Here is a 13,374-nt window from a genome sequence, read left to right on the forward strand (position 1 = left end):
TGCCAACTGACCTGATGTCCCCTGAGACCATGGTCCCCAACCCTCAGGCCAGTACCTCAGTCCCTTAGGGAGTTTGGATGTGTCTATGAATCTTCTATGACTTTGCCTTGATCTAGTTGTGTTGACTTCCCCAGTATTGTGTGCTGTCTTACTCTTCACTAGTTACCACTTATCTATTGCCTTGGGTTAGCAGCTGTAGCACTTGACCACTACGCCACCAGCGTTTCCGTCTATTGCCTAGTTAGGGTTTTTCCTTCCCCACCCCTCCCTTCCTCGTAACCATCAAAGATTGTTTCTTTTCGTGTGTAAACTTTTTCATGAGTTTTTATAGTAGTGGTCTCATAAAATATTTGCCCTTTTTTGATTGACTTATTTCACTCAGCTTAATGCCCTCCAGATTCATCCATGTTGTGAGATGTTTCACAGATTTATCATTGTTATCATTGCATAGTATTCGATTGTGTGTATGTACCATAGTTTATCCATTCATCTGTTGATGGGCACTTAGGTTGTTTCCATCTTTTTGCTACTGTGAATAATGCTGCAATGAACATAGGTGTGCATATGTCTATTCATGTGATGGCTCTTATTTCTCTAGGGTATGTTCCTAGAAGTAGGATTGATGGATGTTATGGTATTTCTATTTCTAGCTTTTTAAGGAAGCGCCATATTGTTTTCCAAAATGGTTGTACCATTTTGCACTCCCACCAGTAGTGCATAGGAGTTCCAGTCTCCTCACAGCCTCTCCAACATTTGTTTTTTTTTTTTTTTTTTTTGATTAGTGCCAGTAATGTTGGAGTGAGATGGTATCTCACTGTAATTTTAATCTCCATTTTTCTAATGGCTGGTGATCACGAGCATTTCCTCATGTGTCTGTTAGCTGCCTGAATGTCTTCTTTTGTGAAGTGTCTGTTCATATCCTTTGCCCATTTTTTAACTGGATTGCTTGTCTCTTTGTTGTAGAGGTGTTGGATTTTCCTACAGATTTTAGAGATTAGACCTTTGTCGGATATGTTATAGCCAATTTTTTTTCCCAGTCTGTAGATTCTCTTTTTAATCTTTTGGTGAAATATTTTGATGAGCCTAAGTGTTTTTTAGGAGCTCTCAGTTATCTAGTTTTCTTCTGGTGTTTTTCTATTGTTAGTTATGGTTTGTATCCGATTTATGCTGTATATTAGGGCCCCTAGCATTGACCCTATTTTTTCTTCGATAATCTTTACAGTTTTTGGTTTTATATTTAGGTCTCTGATCCATTTTGAGTTAGTTTTTGTGTACAGTGTAAGGTATGGGTCCTTTTTCTTTTTTACAAATGGACATCCAATTTTGCCAGCACCATTTACTGTCTTTTCCCCATTTAACAGACTTTGGTCCTTTGTCAAAGATCAGGTGGCTGAAGGTAGATGAATTTACGTCTGGGTTCTCCATTCCGTTCCATTGGTCAATATGTCTGTCGTTGTACCAGTACCAGGCCATTTTGACTGCTGTAGCTTTACATAGGTTCTGAGATCAAGTAGTGTGAAGCCTCCTACCTTTGTTCTTCTTCTTCTTCAATAATACTGTACTTATCTGGGGCCTCTTTTCTTTCCATATAAATTTAACGATTAATTTTTCCATCTGTTTAAAGCATGCTGTTGGTATTTGGATTGGGATTGCATTGTATTTGTAGATTGCATTGGGTAGAACTGACATTTTTCACAATGTTGAGTCTACCTATCCATGAGCATGGTATGTTTTTCCATTTATGTAGGTCTCTTTTGCTTTCTTGTGGTAGTGTTTTGTATTTTTTTTTTTTTTGTATAGTTTTTTACATCTCTGGTTAGAGTTATTGCTATGTGTTTTATTTTTTTTAGGGACTATTATAAATGGTATTGATTTCCTGATTTCCTTTTCATAGTTCTCTTTATTGACGTATAGCAGTCCAACTGATTTTTGTATGTTTATCTTATGTCCTGATGAGCACCATTTGTTGAAGAGTCAATGCCTTCCCCACTGATGCATTGTGTTGCCTGTTACATGAGTGAATCTGCTCTAGGCAATTTATTCTTTTCCCCTGGATTACTTGTCTTTTCCAGCACTAAAACCTTCATACATTAATTACTATAGCTTTTTTTTTTTGTATAATAAACCTGAACATCTGTCCCTATTCTTTAGTTGTCCTCTTATTCTTTTCCTGCAGAATTTTGGTGATTTCCTTTTCCATATGACCTTTGGAATCAGCTTGCTGAATTCTAAGCAAACACTTTTGGGATTCTGATCTAAATAGTACTAAATGTACAGAATAATTTGAGTAGAGGTGGTATCTTTACCAACAAATCTTCCTATCCAGGATAAAATATGTCTTCACTTATTTAGATCTATTTTACGCCTTACAACTTTTTAAATAACTAAATTCCATACTTTATTTGGGGGCAGTGGTAGTTCAGTGGAAGAATTTTTGTCTTCCACATGGGAGACTCAGTTTTGACTATAAGTCAATGCACCTCATCACACAGCCACCATACATTCGTAAGTGGAGGTTTGCATGTTGCCAGGATGCAAAACAGGTTTCAGTGGTGCTTCCAGACTAATACAGGCTAGGAAGAAAGACCTGGCAATCTACTTCTGAAAGCCCTATGGATCACAATGGTTTAATCCTGTTGTGCATGGGGTCACCATCAGTCGTGGGCCAACTCAATGGCAACTCATAACAACAACATACTTTATTCAGGTTTCATTAGCTTTTTCCTGTCCTTTTTCTGTTCCAAGACCCCATCCAGTCTATCACATTACGTTTAGTCATCATGTCTCCTTAGGCTCCTCTGGGCTCTGACAACTTCTCAGACTTTGCTTGTCTTTGATGACTGACAATTTTGAGGAGTACTGGTCAGTATTTTGTGAACGTCCTTCAATTTGGGTTTATCTGATGTTTTTCTCATGGTTATACTGCAGTTGTGGGATTTGGGGAGGAAGGCCACAGCATATCGTCTCAAGGGTACATACTATCAACGTGATATTAACCTCAACCACTAAGGAAGTGTTTGTCAACTTTCTCCACTGTAAAGTTACTTTCTTTCCTCCTTTTGGATACTGTACTCTTTGGAAACAAGTCACTAAATGTAGTGCACATTAAGGGATGGAGAGTTATGTGCCCCTTGAGAAGGAAATATCTACATAACTTATTTGGAATTCTTCTATATGAGAGATTTCTCTTATTATGTATTTATTTATTCAATCATTTATATTAATATGGACACATGAATATTTATTTTATGCCTTGGGTTATAATTCAATGTTATGTTGTTTATTTTGTTGCTCAGATTATTCCAGCTCTGGACACTGAGAGCTCTTTCAATTAAATATTATAATTTTCTCCATATAGGTCTTACATATATTTTGATGGATCTAGTTTGATATTTAACAGAGTTTGATTTTGGAAACCCTTGTGGTGTAGTGGTTAAGAGCTATGGCTGCTAATCAAAAGATCGGCAGTTTGAATCCACCAGGTGCTTCTTGGAAACCCTACGGGGCAGTTCTACTCTGTCCTATAGGGTCACTATGGGTTGGAATCGACTCGAGAGCAATGGATATTTTTGGTTTACTTTGGTATTATAAATGAAGTCTTTTAAAAAATTAATTTCCTCTTCTAATTGTTTCCAGTGTATAGGAAGTATATATGAATGCAACTGAATTTTGTGTATTGATCTTGCACCAGCACCCTTGTTGAATTTTCTTTTTTAATTTTAAAATTTGTTCAAAGGTTTTCTTGAATTTGTCTCTATAAATTCTCATATTGTTTAAGGATTGTTCAAATCCATCTACTTTTTACTCATTTTTCTTGTTTTGTTGCTTGTTTTCTTGTTTTGTGAAATGTTAAATAAAAGCAACACAACAAGTCATTTTATCTTATTTCTGACTTTTAAAAGAATCTGTTTCACCATCAAGTATGATGTTTGTAGTGGGCTTTCTGTTAGTACTCTTTTTCAAGTTCCCTTCTATTCTCAGGTAGGTATGAGTTTTCATTATGAATGGGTTTTGAATTCTATCAAGGTTTTTTTTAAAATTTTAATTTATTAAGATGATCAAATGGCTTTTACCTTTAAAAATGTTAAAATGAAAAGTTACATTAGCAAATTTTTTAATGTTAAATCATTCTTACCATGATAATTATTTTTAATTCATTGCTAGGTTTGGTTTTCTAACATTATACTTTAGACTTTTAAACTACATTTCAAAAGTAATATTGCCCTGTGTTTTCATCTCTAATATTACACTTTTCTGCTTTTGGTGTCAAGAGTGTCTAGTTTCATAGGATGAGTGGGGAGTGTTCTCTGTTTTCAAATTATCTGAGACAATTTATATAAGATAACAATTATCTTTTCTTTGACTGTTGGGAGGGACTTGACTATAAAACTATGTGGGCCTAATGTTTTTTTGCTTTTAAAAGTTGTAACTACAGTACAAAGAACTTTTTAATTTTCTGAACCATTAGAGGGTGTTGTAAATCATGTCGCCCCAAAATACGTGTTGAGTTCCTGGTCCTTGTATCTGTGGTTGCGATCCCGTTTGGAAACAGAGGTTTTCTTTTGTTATGTTACTAAGGTGACAGTAATATAGCCTAGATACTAAACCTAATCACGTCTGAGTTATATAAAAAGATCAGACATAGAGACACACACGGAGGAAGACAGAGGCCATGTGAGGATCATCCACAAGTTGAACAAAAGCAAATCTAAACTTAAAAGGCACTCAACCAAAGTAAATGGTAAATATAAATTACAGGGGCCAGAAACCATGTGGAATGTAAGAGCACTAACATTCACTAAGCAGTCATTAAGCAATAACTAAGCCGATAAAAACTCTTCAAACCTTTCATGGAATGGTAACTAAGTCAACAAAAACTCTTTGAACCTATCAATGTAAAATCTCTACTTCTGTTATCTCGCCTTTGGCTGTTATAAACGACAATGTAACCAATCCAGATTTTTTGGTTTGCTGCCTTCTGTAAAAAAAAAAAAAAAAAAAAAAATTTGTAAGAGTATACAAATCAGCTGTTGACTGTGCTTCCTTGGATTCAGTTATTTTCACTCCTCCTGAGGTGAGTTTTTGGCTTAATAAAATGTTTAGTCAATTCCTGAATTAAAGTCTGGGATCTTTTACTCAATGACAAAGTCAAAGAGTGCCAAGGAACCAAGGGACGCCCAGGGCTACCAACATGGAAGGAACTGACACCCTGATTTAGATTCTTAGTCTCCAGAACTGTGAGAAAATAAATTGCCATTTTTTAAAGCCACCGACTTGTGGTATTTCTGTTGTAGCTGCACTAGGTAACATCCCAAATACTTATTGTATTTCCTACAAATAAATTCTCCTCTATAGCCATAACACTACCATTAAAATCCACAAGAGCCAAAGTACAACCTTCAGTATCTCCCACCTGAATTTAGAGACCACTTCAGGAATATATTTGATGCACTGAAAACTAGTGATCAAAGACCAGATGAGTTGTAGGATGACATCAAGGACATCGTACAAAAAGAAAGCAAAAGGTCATTAAAAAGACAGGAAAGAAAGAAAAGACCAAAATGGATGTCAGAAGAGACTCTGAAACTTGCTCTTGATAAAGCGTATAGAAGAAATGATGAAGCAAGAAAGCTGGACAGCGCATTTCAAACGGCAGCTAGAGAAGACAAAGTATTATAATGAAATGTTCAAAGACCTGGAGTTAGAAAACCAACAGGGAAGAACAAGCTTGGACATTTCTCGAGCTGAAAGGTCTGAAGAAAAAATTCAAGCCGTAAGTTGCAATATTGAAGGATTCTATGGGCAAAATATTGAACAATCCAGGAAGTATCAAAAGAAGATGGAATGATTATACACAGTCACCATACCAAAAGAATTAGTTGACATCCAACCATTTCAGAAGGTAGCATGCAATCAAAAACCAATGATACTGAAGGAAGAAGTGTAAGCTTCACTGAAGGCATTTTCGAAAAACAAGATTCCAGGAATTGACAGAATATCAATTGAGATGTTTCAAAACACGGATGCAACACTGAAAGCGCTCACTCATTTATGCTAAGAAATTTGGAAGACAACTACCTGGCCAACCGACTGGAAGAGATCCATATTTGCGCCCATTCTAAAGAAAGGTGATCAAACAGAATGTGGAAATTATTGAATGATATCATTATTATTACACACAAGTAAAATTTTGCTGAAGATCATTCAAAACCAGTTGTAGCAGTCCATTGACAGTGAACTGTCAGAAACTTAAGCTGTATTCAGAGGAAGACATGGAATGAGAGATATCATTGTTATGTCAGATAGATCTTGGATGAAAGCAGAGACTACCAGAAAGATGTTTACCCTGTGTTTGATTGACTTTGGAAAGATATTCAACTGAGTGGATCATAACAAATTATGGATGACATTGCCAAGAATGGGAATTCCAGAATGCTTAGTTGTGCTCACGCAGAAGTTGTACACAGATCAAGAGGCAGTTGGTCAAACAGAACAAGGAAATACTGCGCGGTTTAAAATCAGGAAAGGTGTGTGTCAGGGTTGTATCCTTTTCACCAAGCTTATTCAATCTGTTTGCTGACCAAATAACCCGAGAAGCTGAGCTATATGAAGAAGAACGTGGCATCAGGATTGGAGAAAGATCATTAACTACCTGTGATATGCAGATGACACAACCTTGCTTGCTAAAAGTGAAGAGGACTTGATGTATTTATTGATGAAAATCAAAGACCACAGCCTTCAGTATGGATTACACCTCAACATAAAGAAAACAAAAATCCTCACAACTGGACCAATAAGCAACATCATGATAAACAGAGAAAAGGTTGAGGTTTTGTCCAGATTTCATTTTACTTGTATCCATAATCCATGCCCATGGAAGCAGCGGCCAAGAAATCAAAGAATGTATTGCATTGGGCAAATCTGCAAAAAATCTTTTTATTTATTTATTTTTTAATGTGCTTGAGATGAAGGCTTACAGAGCAAATTAGCTTCTCATTAAACAATTAATACATGTATTGTTTTGTGATATCACTTGCCAACCCCACAATGTGTCAATACTCTCCACTTCTTGATCTTGGGTTCCCCATTTCCATTTGTCCAGCTTTCCTGTCTCCTTGTATCTTCTCGGCCTTGCCCCTGGGATGGTGTGCCATTTGTCTATTACACGTGGTTGAGCTATATGTATTATTGTTTGTTTTATGGGCCTGTCTAATCTTTGGCTGAAGGGTGAACCTTAGGAGTGACTTCATTACTGAGTTAAGAGGGTGTCTGGGACTATATGGGCAGCTCCAGCTGGGGAGGAGATGAGAGGGCGGGACGGATCAGAAGCTGGCTGAATGCACACGAAAATACAGAGTGGAGGGAAGGAATGTGCTGTCTCATTAGAGGGAGAGCAACTAGGAGTATATAGCAAGGCATATATAAATTTTTGTATGAGGGACTGACTTGATTTGTAAACTTTCACTTAAAGCACAATAAAAATTAAAATAAAAAAAAGGGTGTCTGGGGGCCACACTCTCAGGGTTTCTCCAGTCTCTGTCAGACTAGTAAGTCTGGTCCTTTTTTGTGAGTTTGATTTTTGTTCTACATTTTTGCCCAGCTCTGTCCAGAACTCTCTACCGTGATCCCTGCCAGAGGAGTTGGTAGTGGTAGCCCGGCACCATCTAGTTGTGCTGGACTCAGTCTGGTGGAGGTTGTGGTAGTTGTGTTCTATTAGTCCTTCGGACTAATCTTTCCCTTGTATTTTCTTCATTCTACCTTGCCCCAGACAGGGTGGGACCAGTGGAGTATCCTAGATGGCTGCTCACAACAAAAGACCTCTTTAACGTGTTAGAAAGCAAAGATGTCACCTTGAGGACTAAAGCGTGCTGAAGCGTGCTGGACCCAAGCCATAGTATTTTCAATTGCCTCATATGCATGCGAAAGCTGGAAAATGAATAAGGAAGACCAAAGAAGAATTGACTCCTTTGAATTACGGTGTTGGCAAAGAACATGGATTTCCAGAAGAATGAACAATTTTGATAGTCCCATTACTGATGATGTTTTCCTTGATTATTTTTCCATTTTTAAAGTCTCAAATTTTCTGTGTCCTTAAGCTTAGCTGTGTCTGTCACATATAGGTGTGGCATATAGGGAGCCCTGGTGGCTCAGTGGTTAAAAGTTCAGCTGCCTACCAAAAAGTCAGCAGTTTGAATGCACCAGCTGCTCCCTGGGACCCTAAATTAAGGTGGTATCTGCCAGGACGTTTCACTGTAAAGTTGTTCTTTTCACCTTTGTAATTAATATGAATTGTGTTGGGAGATACTTTGACACTAGGTAAATGTCTCATTCCTCATCAAACTTTTACTTTCTGCATTTATTAATTCATATTAGTAGAGATTCATGGTTTTCTATTTCCAGAGGTCTATTTAACTATTAATTTCATAGAAACAACTTTTAATTTTTTAATCTTTTCAATTTTACTTATTTAACTATTTAATTAATTTCTGTTATGTTTATTATTTCCTTCCTTTAGATTTATTCTCTTTGCTCTATTTCAAACTTCTGAGGTGGATATTTTGTTCATTAATTATAACTCTTCTTTGTAAAAAATCTTCTATAAGTTTTCTTCTAAGTATTACTGCATCCCATAAGTTCAAATATTATTTAATTCTACATGTTTTGTAATTTGCAGTATGTTTTATCTTTGACCCATGCATCATCTAGAAGTGTATTTTTAGCTTTCTAATGCAGAGGTGGGAGAGAAGGAGATTGCTGACCCTTTTCTAACTAATTTAGGACTCAATTGTTTCATGAGAACATTGTTTCAGAGAACATTGCCGATATGATAGAGGTTCTTTGGTACAGGTTGCTTTGCGGTCAAGTTCACGCTTTCTTTTTGTGAATGCTCCATAGTTTTTGAAAAGGGAAATCATAGCATAGAGGGGTATTTATCCATTAATGAAGTTTGTTACTTATGTTGTTCAAGTCTTCTAAAATTTGATTGCTTTTTGGTTGCTTAGTATTTTAAACTTTCACTGTGATTGTGGGCGGGGCCTTGCCCTTTCCTCTTTATAATTCTGAAACATTTTGCTATATAGATATTTTAAAACTTTTTTGTGCTCTATAATGTTGAAGCTGTATACTAAGAGTTAGCAAATTTAGAATTATTAAATCTTCCTGGTAATTTTTCCTTTTCTGTTTAAATAACGGCTATTTTAAACCATGCTCTTTTGCTTTCAAGTCTATTTTGTCTGATATTAATATTCAACACCTGTCTTCTTTCGGATAGTATTTGCATGGTAAATATTTTTCCATTTTTAAAGTTTCAAATTTTCTGCGTCCTTAAGTTTAGGTGTGCCTGTCGCATATAGGGAGCCCTGGTGGCTCAGTGGTTAAGAGCTCAGCTGCTTAACCAAAAGTTAAGCAGTTCGAATCCACCGTTGCTCCTTGGAAACCCTATGGGGCAGCTCTACTTTGTCCTGTAGGGTCACTATGAGTTGGAATTGGCTCAACAGCAATGGGTTGGGTTTGGTTTATGGGTTGTATATAGCACAATTCCTGGATTTTGTTTTATCCAATTTGACAATTTCTTTTATCTGGAGATTAGCCCATTTGTTTTATTATGATTACTGATAGAGTATTTGGATTAATTTCTACTACGCTTATGTCTTCTATTTACCTAGACTTCTCTATTTTTTTCCTCCCTCCTTTCCTATATTCATTGGAGTCATTGCATTTCTTTATTCCTTTTTACCCTCTACAAGTTTAAATCTCATACCTTCTTTCACTCTTCTTATAACGGCAACTGTTACAGTTTTAACAAACATACTAGACTTAACAAATCTAAAATTAACGCCAATTTCTACCCTCCTGTATAAAACGAAGATCACAGAATCCTTTCCTTTTGGTCACCTCCCTCCCATTGTTGTCTTAGGTGCTATGTAATTGTTGATGTCTATTATATTTTATCCAGCCTTTCTAGATGCTTTGTAGTGGGAGGGTGTTCAGATAATCTCATCAACAGTATTTCTGGAAATGGAAGTCCCCCTCCCTTACTCTTCACTCACGGAAAATTTAGTTTCTGTTCTCATCACTGCTCCAAAACTGTTCCCACCAAAGTGACAAATAACCTCCATGTTGCTAAATTTAATGGTCACTTTTTAGTTCTTGGAGCCCTGGTGGTACAGTGGTTAAAAGCTCAGGCTGTTAATTGAAAGGTCGGCAGTTCAAATCCACCAGCCACTCCTTGGAAACCTTATGGGGCAGTTCTACTTTGCCCTGTTGGGTCGCGATGAGTTGGGATCGACTCAACAGCAAATGGTTTGGTTTTGGTTTTTAGTTCTTGTTTTGACCAAACTCTCTGAAACAACTAACAGTGCTGACCACATCTTCTCTATGTAATTATCTTTTCCCTTTGCTTCCACAACACAGAATTCTCCTGATTTTCCTCCTATCTTTTTGATTATTGCTTTCTGGTGTTGTTTGCTTGTTACTCCTTTAAATTGTGGTGTTCCTCAAGGCTCTGCCTCAGGTACTTTTTCTCCACCCTCTTTCTAAGTTTTCTCATTTTCATCCATAGCTTCAGATACCATTCACGTAACAATGCCTCCTAAATTGGTATCTCCAGCTCAGTTCTGCTTCCTATGTCTCCAGGTTCACAAAGCCAATTGCCCTTTGAACATCTTCACCAGGATGTCTTACTCCTCAAATGTAACATATCCATTTTCTTTCCCCTCAAGTGCCCCATATCTCAGTGAATGGCCCAAACATCCATCTCTCATTCCAACTAAAAACTCTTGGGACTCATCCTTGAGCCTTCATTCTCCAAGCCCTCACAGCCAGCAAACAAAATTTGTCCAGTACACTCCTAAATACATCTCAAATCTGTTGACTTGTGCCCACCCTTCTGCCACTACTCTAAACCCAGTCACCAGTATCTCTTCCCTCAAGTACTCTGGGCATCCATTTTCTTCTCCACTCTAGGCTACCTAACACACTGTGGCCTGAGGGACTTTTCCAAAGTGTAAATTTGATCATGTTCCTCCTCTAAGTAAACCCTCCAAAGGCTTCCTCCTTGCTCTTGGGGCAAGCACAAGTTCTTATCATGGCTTCCAAAGCATTCCCTGATCTGGCCTCTCCAGATTCAGATGGAACCTTTCTCTTATCCATCCCCTCTCTCTGGCCATAGGATAGCCTTTTTTTCCCCTTCGGATTCTTAAAAGAACCACACTCTTTACCAGCTTTCCTACCTACTTTGTTCCCACTGAGAATACTCCCCTTCCCTTCTCCCAATGGCCAACTCCTACTAACCCTTCAGATTTTTGCTGAAATTTCACTTCTTCATGGAAGACTCTTTTGACTCCTTATGAGACAGATACAGTTAACTGTGCTGGCAGAAAAGAAGACCTGTTAAAAGATTACCACCTGGAAGTTCGGCAAACAAGAACCATATCCTGTCAACGTGAGATAAGGTTAAACCAACCAGTGAATTACTACTTCTTTCTCAGTGTTTTTCTAGTCCCTTCCCCCTTTACAGGCTCCGCATGTGCAGAAGAACAAAGTGTGACCTTTTTTGGCCTGCCAAAGGGGGTGACGTAGTGCAGAAGATCAGTGCGCCTGTGCTATATCCCATAATAAGTGATTGCTGAGAGGACTCCATCTGGAATATCAGCTGGTTCCATCTTGGATTCCAGATGTGTGTGCAGCCTAATTAGTATGCACCGCCATTCCAAGAGGCACCTGCCCCTTCAAAGAAACCTACTGAATATTCATTGCTTTACTGTCCCCACTGAACCCATATAAGCCCTCTCCTTGCTTCCCTTTTCAAGTCAGTCTTTGGAGTGGCATGGGCCCCCACTGACTCCTTTTACTTGTCACAAGTAAAATAAACCCGTTAGAGCTGAACCCAAGATTGTCTCCTCTGTGTATTCTTGAAAAAGAAAGACAAGGACCCATTGAGTCTGGAGGGCCTCTGTGCCCTCGGTGGTAACACCTAAACTGGGTTAGCTGACCTGCATTTTGCAAATCTCCCTCTGTATCATACATTACACTTGAAACTACTTGTTTAATATCTGTGTACCCCACAGGATATTATCAGGAAAGGTAATACTTGTCTATTGTTACTTCATTCTTCAGTGCATATCAATACTCAACACATAGCAAGAGCCCAAGAAATGAGTGTACAGAATCTATACACATGTGGGTATTACATTTAAATTAATTAACCATGAAATAAAACTTAAAATTCAGCTCCTAAGTAGCACTAGCCACATTTCAAAAGCTCAATAGCCACATGTGGCTGGTGGTTACCATAGCAGACAGCACAGACATTTCCATCATCACAGAAAGTTCTATTGGACAGTGCTGGTACATAAGCTGTCAGAATGAACTCTGAGTATGAATAAAAGTTAGCCAGGTAAAGAAAGTACAGAGGCAGGGGGAATGACAAAAGTAAAGTGCAGAGCATGAAACATCAGAGGGTGTGTGGGAAACTGGAAGCAGTTTGTTACAGCTTGTAAAGGACAAGGTCATGGGAGGACCAAAGTCTTGGTGAGAGCTTGGAATTGATTGTGACTACAGAAGGAATCCAAGCAGAGAAGTGTCTCGGTCAGTGGGGAGTATAAGCCTGAAGGTAGGAAAAACAATTAGCAGTGGTCAAAATAGCCTGGGTGAGAAGAACCTAAATGAAGGGAGGGATAGAGAGGATGAAGTTGAAGAAAGTAGAAAAAACGCAATAGCTGGTTGGATGTAAGGTTGAGAGATGGAAAAGTTCAAGGTGACTTGTAAATTTTTGGATGCAGGTGCCATCAAGATAAAGGGAAAGGTATGAGAAGCAGGTTTTTTTTTTTTTTTTTTTTTTTTGGAGAGAAAGAGTAGAAGAGGAAAGAAATGACAAAATCAATTTTGGACACATTAAGTTTGAGATGTTTGTGGCACACAGTGGATATGACAGTTGGCCACAGAACCTGAGGCTCAAAAAAGAAAGCTGGCAATTTAGATGCAGGGTTATCAGCAAATACATAGTAGTTAAAACCATGAGCTTGGACTAGATCTCCTGTGTGAAGTAGGCCAAGGCCAGAACCACGTAGAAGAGCAGAACTTGGGGATAAGCAGAAGAGAGGCCCATGATGAACACAAAGAACCAATTATGGATCTATCAGTTATGAAGTCATCCAAGTTTTTTTTTTTTTTTCTCAAACCATTTTATATTTTAGACCCATATAATCTTCTGAAAGTAGCAATTTCAACATATTCCTGTTTGCTGTGTAAGATTGGCTTGTTGGTTGGTTTGTTTCTATCCTTGAATCAGCTCCCTGAGGCTCCAACAGAGACTGATTGGTTTGCAATCTCTTAAGTGTGATCTGTGGGTATGTTCTGAGAGATCCTACCTGT

Source organism: Loxodonta africana, chromosome 15, assembly GCF_030014295.1.
Source record: "Loxodonta africana isolate mLoxAfr1 chromosome 15, mLoxAfr1.hap2, whole genome shotgun sequence".
NCBI lineage: Eukaryota > Metazoa > Chordata > Mammalia > Proboscidea > Elephantidae > Loxodonta > Loxodonta africana.